We start from the raw sequence: 9,838 nt of genomic DNA, 5'->3' as shown, positions 1-9,838 counted from the left end.
TTTTTTTTTTTTTTTTTTTTTTTTTTTACTTCTTATCAGAATAAAATGTTTTATTCACTGAGAAATCCCTAGTGTCTGGCATGTTGAAGTGCTCCATACGTATCTGTTTTGAATGAGATAACCTGAATTCTCACTAGCTGATTACTGATGGTGTGTCAGGATAGCACTAGTCCTTTCAGCCACAGGGACCATGGTGCTAACAATGATGACTTGAAGTGTGATGTGATGAGGGCAACCACAATGGCACTTAAGAACTTCAGCCCTTAACAGAGCAGAGGAGAGGAAAGGAGGAGCATAACATAAGATTCCTTTACTGTTTCAACCATTTTGAATAGGTTTCTTGTTTGTTTGTTTTGTTTTGAGACAGGATCTCTTGCTATGTGGCCCAGCCATTTTGGAGAAATTTTGTTTTGTTTTCTTGAGACAGAATCTTGCTCTGTCACCCAGGCTGGAGTGCAGTGGCATGATCTTGGCTCACTGCAACCTCCGCCTCCTGGGCTCAAGCAATTCTCCTGCCTCAGCTTTCCGAATAGTTGGGACTACAGGTGCCTACTACCACGGCTGGCTAATTTTTGTTTTTTTAGTAGAGATGGGGTTTTACCATATTGGCCAAGCTGGCCTTGAACTCCTGACCTCAGGTGATCCATCCACCTCGGCCTCCCAAAGTGCTGGGATTATAGGTGTGAGCCACCCCACCCAGCCTTCTTTTTTTTTTTTGGAGATGGAGTCTCTCTCTGTTGCCCAGGCTGTAGTGCAATGGCTCGATCTCAGCTCACTACAGCCTCCACCTCCCGGGTTCAAGCTGGAGAAGTTTTGTGTTCTAAAACATACTGGGGCTGGACATACCGGCTTGGGCCTATAATTTCAGCTACTTGGGAGGCTAACACAGGAGCATCACTTGAGGCCAGGAGTTCCATACCAGCCTGGGCAACATAGCCAGACTAGGCTGGGTAACATAGTGAGATCCTGTCTCTAAAAAAGGGAAAACAAAAACATACTGGGTAATATATAGTAACTTTACTTATTTTATTGACAATAGAAACAAATGATACAAAGCATTCTTAACCAATTTTGAATCTGTGATGGTGTATCTGTGAATTTAGATAAGAAACACTGCAATGCCATAGTGGTTGCATATGAAGAACAAGTTCTTGATGGATGTTTGTGAAGTTTCCATGGCTTTGGATAAAAGTGCCAAAGAAGTGTATAAACATGAAAGTGCATAAGGTTCACCAAAGGAGCTTGTTTAAAATGCTGATTCCAGGGCTTTGTGCCTAAAGGTTCTGATTTAGTAGATATAGGATAAAATTCAGATATTTTAATTTTTCAAGCTAATAATTTGATAGTACTTGCTATATGCCAGGCAGCAATTTACAGATAGTTACTAACTTAATCCTTAGTACAAAGAGAAGGAAACCGAGACACAGAAAGGTCTAAGAGCTAGTGAATGGCGATTCCAGGCTTTTAACCAGGCAAGCCAGGGCTAGTCTGTTGTCTGAATCACTGTGTACACCACCTCACTTTTAACCACCAATCCAAGTGACTTTTTACAAAAGTGGTCCTTAGCCCAAACTTTGAGGAGCATTTTTGTAGGCACACTTGTATAGAAGTCCATAGTTTTCTTAAGATTTGTAAACGGCTCTATGACACAACTATCCTCAATGTAAGAATCACCCACGTGAATAAATTAAAAATGTATTTTGCTCCTGAAAAAACTTATTTATTAAAGGCTTACAAATACAATTTATGAGGTATTTATTGAATCATATTTGGGATATTTTTATATGTGGAAGCAATTCAAAATATGTCATGTATACCTTAAACTTGAGTAGAATAATTTCACATTTCTTTTATTTTTTTTCAGTAAACCATATTAGCACCTACCTATTATTAGGCAGTTTATATTCTTTTGAAACTTCATTAATTTTTGAATTGTTTAACAATTCCAAGGCCATTTACAATCAATCAGAGGTTACTCTTTTTCCAAATGCCGCGGGAAAAAAAAATACGTAGAACCCCTTCAGTCTACTCTTGCTTTTGCTTCTCCCTGCTGAGGAGTGGCTGTGGGTTAGAAGAGGTGTTGGTCCACTGCTGTTGAGTGGGCCTTCTGATCCAGGTCTTAGTTAGGCTGCGGTTCCCTCAGTGAGCTCCAGTGTTACAGCTCTCCTCACTTCATGTTCCCATAGTCAGCGATTGCTCTGCACTGCCCAGCAACCGTGCTAGACTGGTGCTATCCAGTGAAACCTCTGGTACCATGACAGCCTTCTTTGACAAAATCTTTGGTCCTGTTGCTGAACTCCAGTTTTTAGCTCAGAATTCTGATTTTCTACTGGCAATTTTAATTTACTTGATTATTCATCTGTCCTACATCTGGGCCTTACTCCTGGCCGCTGTGGTCTCCTCTATATCAACAAGACTTCCCAATGCTGAATTTCAAGAAGTAGGAACAGTAGGGATGGGAAATTTCACTTTTTTCATCCAAAAAAAATGAAGTTTTCTCATGCAAGTTTATCTGCCTCTCCCTGGTAACTAGTTCTACTGAGGTAATTTTTGCTAATCCACTAAACAAACAAACAAATAAATAAATAGTCTGGTTACAACTTCCTTGAAGACAAAGGATGCAGTTCACATTACCTTTGCGTAACTCAGTAGGGCCATTCAAGGGACTCAACCCAGAACAAAGACAGTCTGGTCAAATGCAACCTGCAGTTCTCATCCTTAGATACAGGAGAAAGTACCTCAAGTTTTAAATTTTTCCCTCAACTGGCACTTGGTATAAACTTCACCTTAACAGGCATCCTGTCACTCAAATTTAAGCAGTATTATAAACTTGAAGCAGTTTCTGATAGTCAACATGGAAGTAAAAACAGAGAAATACAGAATTATTAAACACAATGATTTGACAGAAAAATCTTACTGTCCCACTTGGAAATCAACATTGGAATTGAAAATAGGCAAATTTATAACAAATTTATGCTAGGTAGAAAGTGCAACTCACATCCCTGGTTTTATGGTTTTTTTTTTTTTGTTTTTTTATTTTATTTTATTTTATTTTTTTCCCTTTATTTTATTGCATTTTAGTTTATATTGAAATATGTGCAAGAAAACTTCAGCAAGCACTTACATTCTGCGGTAAAATATAATTTTCTTACTGGCTATATCGTTCTTTTAACTTCTGAATGGAGTTCAGAACAGCCAAAGGATTTGGTGAATCTGCAATGATTTGCCCTCTGTGGGTGGGTTTTTAGCAAGAGCTAGTCTGGATGTCATATAGCAAGATTAGAAGTGGTTGTGTCTGTGAGAGTCTGTGTTTCCAAAGATTTTTTGGTACTCAGTTTCCTCCTGGATCAGGAACAAGACTTTATTTTGCTTTTCATCGCTTCTGCTTTTTCCCAAGGGACCTAGGAATTGTTTCAAACATGTGCAGTGCATGAACTTCCTGGATAGAAGGTAGCAGGTTTGTGAGCTTTAAGAGAGACAACTCTTGGTAAAGAAAAGCTCCCAGACCAGTTATACTCAGGGAGCAAGATTTTATCTTCTTAGCATTGACAGACTCTACTTCCTTACTGGTAAGATGGACAAAATATTCTCACATACCTTACAAGGCTATGTGAGAAATAAATGAGATAAAAGGTAGCAATTATTTAAAAATTCTAAAGAGCACAAATATAAATTATTAATCCAGGCTAGAAAACTGTAAGTTTCAATGTTAAATGATAGTGCCAATTTAATTAAAAAGTCATTGTGTGATATTTTGTTTACTAGCATGCTTATAATTTTATCAATAACAGAAAAATAATTTTATATTATATGGTTAAATTGTTGACACTGATGACCTACCCCTCTTTTACATACTCCAAGAAAACCATAAATTACTGTTCTTTAGTGCAGTAAACATGGGTTCAAAATGTTAATATTAGACATCTTTATTATTATTTTTTTATTCAGAGTAAAAACTCTTTGAAAAATACTTGCAACTTCAAACATTACCTTTCAAACAATCCTGTGGATGAAATAAGTCCCAGACATGAAGTTCAATTTGCAGTTTATAGTCCTTAAATCCTGTGCCTTGTTTTGGACATGACATTCTGCAGTTGTCTCTTTTCCTTTGGAGGTCCACATTTGCAAGTGTATGCGGATGTTTTGAGAACCTAGTATTTTTGAAAAGTTGACTTGTGGAGTGGATTTAAAAAAAAAAAAACATGAAGGATCAGTGATCCATTAAGAAAAAAACAAATTTTACCACCCACATAGTGTTGACCCAACCTTGTTAATGGAAAAGAAATAAATATTCTGAGCAAATTAATTCAGAGCCTCTCCAAGATTTTTTAATGTAGTTCAACTCCTTTAAGATATGCTTGGAATTTTTGTTTTGATTGATATTTCATATTAACAAGCTGGCATCCATTAAGGCCCTGAAGTCAGAGCCATTTGACTGTGTTCAGTCACCCATGAGAACTAATATTAAAGATTTAATAAAGGATGTTAGGAAGGATAGGCCAAGGTGATTCCCATGATGAAAGTCAGTATGACACTCAGGGCAAACCATACAGACCAAACATGGATTTAGATACCTCGTGAATTTCCCGATCAATATTACCACATCCTAAAAGAGCTAATTGCCAAAGTTTTACTGATGACCAATAATTAATACTATCAGTTTTTGAAATATGTGCTTTACCGATTGAAATAATTATATAGAAACGTGAAAAGGACTCCTTTTTAAATGAAATAAGACATTTTACAGGTCAAACCAAGTTTAATAAAGCCTGCACCCTCAAACATAAAGATATATATGGTTCTAAAGTGAGATTTAGTTGTGTACAAAAGCAATAGTATAACAAAGATAATATCACACACTAAGCAAAGCCTTATGTACCCATAGAAAGACACACAATCAAAAGTGCATACAGATACTTTCCTAGCTCCTGGCATGCCATGTCCACATTGCCTTTGTAAGATTTTTTTTTTAAAAGACATATAATTGAGGAATGACCCAATTATATGTCATGACCAAATTATATGACCCAAAGTAAGAAGTGGAAATCCAGAGGCAAATAAATGTGAAATGACCCAATTATGTGACCCAAGGAAAGAAGTAGAAATCCAAAGGCAAATAAATGTGAAAGTATTTTTTTCTTTTAGTAGATTAATTTAGACATTTGTTGAAATGACAGTTATTTTGAGTCACAACTATGGGTCACAATATTTCATCTATGGCATCTGTGGCCTTTTTTTTTTTAGCTTTGTCTGACCCTTTTCCCCCCCGTTCTTTTTCTCTCCTCCATCCCCATATTTTATTATGCCTTAAAATGTTTTTGTGGCTTTAAAGTTTTTTTGTTTATTTCATTCTTTTGATTACTTATGTGTTTGAAAGGTTTATATTTATGTTCTATTTGTGACATAACTATAACTATAACTAACTATAACTAACATAACTATAACTATAACTAACTATAATTCTAACTATAACTTTAACTTTACATAATGCGGTAACCCCCTGCTTCTTTAAACAATATCTGTGAATAGTAAATAAAATTGTTTCTTTTTCCTTTCCATTCTTTTACCCATCCTTTCTCCCTTTCTGTTTTTATAGGTTATAATATCTTTCTTGGTGTTTTACTCTTCCATGTTTTTGTTGCTCCATTATATTATTTATGAGCCTTATATAATATATTTTAAATTCCAGCTAAATAGGAAGATTTATCAGTATGTTTCAACTTTTTCCTCCAAATTTTCAACCAATTCACTTTCCAGTTTTAGTGAGAGGCCTCATTGCAATATTGGGAAGGGTTGTGCCCACTTGATGCTGTAACCAGAAACACACATTTGTGTTAGTCTCAAGCCCATGGTTATATTCAACCAATACTCCCCACCTTATTTTTCCCATTCACTCTTACTTGGATAAAATCTTAATCTAATTGTTTCATCTTTTTCAAAAATGGTGATACGAACAATATTTTAGTTTAAAAATGTGTATTTCAGGTGGCTGGCAAGATGACTGAATAGGAACAGCTCCACAGCTCGGTTTTGCAGCTCCCAGCGGGATCAAAGAAGACGGGTGATTTATGCTTTTCCAACTGAGGTACCTGGCTCATCTCTCTGGGACTGTTTAGACAGCGGATGTGGCCCATGGAGGATGAGCCAAAGCAGGATGGGGCGTCGCCACACCCTGGAAGCGCAAAGGGTCGGGTAACTCACTCCCCTAGCCAATGGAAGCCATGAGGGACTGTGCTGTGAGGAACGGTGCACTCTGGCCCAGATACTAGCTTTTCTCACAGTTTTCGCAACTCGCACACCAGGAGATTCCCTTGGGTGCCTACACCACCAAGGCCCTGGGTTTTAGCACAAAACTGTGCATGTTAGGGAAGACACCGAGGTAGCTGCAGGAGTTTTTTTCTTCATATCCCAGTGGCACCTGGAATGCTTGCAAATTGGTGACCATAGCAATTTCTGTCTTCAGTGGCTGTTATAAAAATTACATGAGAAAGTAGTCAAAGTACTTAGTAAGGTACCTGTCCTATAAATGCTAGCTTCAACTCCTATACCTCTTCATCTGTTACTGTTAAATTTGTTATTACTATTGAAACACCAATGAAGAAATACTGTTATTGCAAAAAGTATTTGTGAAACTGACTTAAAATAATTGGGAAGAGAATTGCCACTTTTTAAAACGGCAAGTTTAGGTGAAAGAAGAAGCAATTAAGGCATTTGGCATGAGTTCAGTAAGTGTGGTGAAATAAAGACAATTGAACAGATAAGACACAATTAGACCATGTCAAAATTGCTAACACTAATATAACCCCAATTAACCTTTTTGAAAATATAAATATCAGCTTCTCTCGCCAGGCATCCTCATGGAAGTGACATTGTCTTTAAACTCTGTGTGGCAATCCCTGACGCACTGCCATGATGCCCAGGGAAAACAGGGTGACCCGGAAGTCCAACTACTTACCTTAAGATCATCCAACTATTGGATCCTTATCCGAAATGCTTCATTGTGGAGCAGGCAATGTGGGCTCCAAGCAGATGCAGCAGATCCTCATGTCCCTCTGCAGGCAGGCCATGGTGCTGATGGGCAAGAACACCATGATGCACAAGGCCATATGATGGCACCTGGAAAACAACCCAGCTCTGGAGAAACTGCTGCCTCACATCTGGGGGAATGTGAGCTTTGTGTTCACCAAGGAGGACCTTACTGAGATCAGGGACATGCTGGCCAGTAAGGTCCCAGCTGCCGCCCGTGCTGGTGCCATTGCCCCATGTGAAGTCACTGTGCCAGCCCAGAACACCGGTCTGAGGCCCGAGAAGACCTCCTTTTACCAGGCTTTAAGTATCACCACTAAAATCTCCAGGGGCACCATTGAAATCCTGAGTGATGTGCAGCTGATCAAGACTGGAGACAAAGTGGGAGCCAGCGAAGCCACACTGCTGAACATGCTCAACATCTCTCCCTTCTTCTTTGGGCTGGTCATCCAGCAGGTGATCGACAATGGCAGCATCTACACCCTGAAGTGCTTGACATCACAGAGGAAACTCTGTACTCCCACTTCCTGGGGGGTGTCCGCAATGTTGCCAGTGTCTGTCTGCAGATTGGCTACCCAGCTGTTGCATCAGTACCCCATTCTATCATCAACGGGTACAAACGAGTTGTGGCCTTGTCTGTGGAGACTGATTACACCTTCCCACTTGCTGAAAAGGTCAAGGCCTTCTTGGCTGATCCATCTGCCTTTTCGGCAGCTGCCCCTGTGGCTGCTGCCACCACAGCCACTCCTGCTGCTGCTGCAGCCCCAGCTAAGGTTCAAGCCAAGGAGGAGTCGGAGTCAGATAAGGATATGGGATTTGGTCTCTGACTAATCACCAAAAAGCAACCAACTTAGCCAGCTTTATTTGCAAAACAAGGAAATAAAGCCTTCTTTAAAAAGTCAAAAAAAATATATAAATAACCATAAAATTTAGTTAAGGTATTTACTCTCTTTAAGGAGGGAGAACTATATGTCCCCTTTAAGTATCTTAAGTAATGAAAGTGTAGACAGGATACAGGTGCTGAGCATTTATTATGCAAGAACTGTGCTGGGTGTACATTCCTCAGAACACTCCCATAAGATAGTAATATCTATATTTTGCAAATAAAAAATCTGAGCTTCAAAATGGCCAATAGCTTGTCCAGAAGTCACATAGCTGGCTAGTTGAAGAAGCTAGAAGTAAAACTCAAATTTTTCTGAATCAAAAACCCTTTATAGTTCTGTCTTGAGTGGTGTGAGATTATGAATTGGAAAGTGGAACCCCAAGTGTGAAAGGGAGAGTCCTAAAATATGAAAAGTTAAAGAGTTGAAGAAGGTTTTTATGTTTTATTCAGATTGTTTTTCTTAAGATTAGTTATAAGTTATGATATAAAGTTTAAAATATTACATGATATTCAAAGTTTCTCTGTTTTGATGTTATAAAACCTTGTGAACTGGGACTCCAAAATTATTAACGTAAGCTCAGAATTTATTTTAAAGTGTGATGTATTTGCTCTAAACTAGACCTCTAACCAGCTGAAATTCAGTGGCTTCTGAGATGTAGGTTCTCATTCAACTAGACTAAATGTGTCATGCAGAAATTTATGACACAGTGAAGGCCAGAGGCTTTTACAGCAGCAAGTCCCTAAAGAAATCAAGAGGATCCTTTTTGGTCTACCGAACCGGAGAAAATTTTTTCCCATCTATCTGCTGACAAAGAGCTAATATCCAGAATCTATAAGGAACTTAAAAATATATACAAGAAACAAACAAACAAACCCATCAAAAAGTGGGCAAAGGATATGAACAGACACTCCTCAAAAGAAGACATTTATATGTCTAACAAGCATATAAAAAAAAGCTCATCATCACTGGTCGTTAGATAAATGCAAATCAAAACCACAATGAGATACCATCTCATGACAGAATGGTGATCATTAAAAAGTCAGGAAACAACAGATGCTGGAGAGGATGTGAAGAAATAGGAATACTTTTACACTGTTGGTAGGAGTACAAATCAGTTCAACCACTGTGGAAGACAGTGTGGCAATTCCTCAAGGATCTAGAACCAGAAATACCATTTGAGCCAGCAATCCCATTACTGGGTATATACCCAAAGGATTCTAAATTATTCTACTATAAAGACACGTGCACATGTATATTTACTGTGGCACTGTTTCAAGTTCAGTTATTTTGCTGGAATATGACCCAATTTGACATTTTGTATAATTTTTCCCCTTGAGATATGATGTGCCCCCTCAATCAGTGAACTATATTCTTCTCCTAACTCCTCTCCTTCTCCTCCTCTTTCTTCATCATCTTTTTACTGGTTAAATTTAACTTCTCTCCTTTCTCATTTTGGCTCATTATACCTCTTACTGAACTTTCAGGTGTGTCTGTTCTCCTTAGTGATGCTTCCAGTTTTAGCTTTGTTTCTGTGATTTTCTTCCACTTTATTTCTGTGTTCTGCTAGCTCTTGTTTTATCATCTCTTTCCTAAGCTTTTGCACCTCTGCTCTATGCTACTGTTTTATAAATAAAAGTTTTTTTAAATTTTTATTTGTCATTTAATTAATGTAAAATTATGGTTGACAATATTTCATCTGTGACATCTGTGGCCTTTTTTTTTTTTTAGCTTTATCTGACATCTTTCCCCTTTTCTTTTTTGCTCCTTCATAGCCATATTTTGTTATCTTAAAATTAATCCTGGTTTTTCTTAAACCTCTTGGATTATTTTTCTGTAGAAATTTTATATATGGGAGAATAAATAAGGAGCTGCATTATAGACTAGAAGAAATTTTCATAATAAGCTAACGTTCTTAATTTGAGTTCTTT

The 9,838-nt window shown here is 37.8% G+C and overlaps 1 pseudogene across 1 annotated transcript; it reads left to right on the top strand.

The window, feature by feature from the left end:
• The first annotated feature begins 6,834 nt into the window (after positions 1 to 6,834).
• LOC108313830 lies at positions 6,835 to 7,935 on the top strand (annotated as a pseudogene). The gene has a single exon (XR_001829245.2). The product of XR_001829245.2 is annotated as a 60S acidic ribosomal protein P0-like (transcript).
• Positions 7,936 to 9,838: the final 1,903 nt, after the last annotated feature.

Source organism: Cebus imitator, unplaced genomic scaffold, assembly GCF_001604975.1.
Source record: "Cebus imitator isolate Cc_AM_T3 unplaced genomic scaffold, Cebus_imitator-1.0 Scaffold144, whole genome shotgun sequence".
Taxonomy (NCBI): domain Eukaryota; kingdom Metazoa; phylum Chordata; class Mammalia; order Primates; family Cebidae; genus Cebus; species Cebus imitator.
This window is presented reverse-complemented; position numbering and strand designations above follow the sequence as displayed.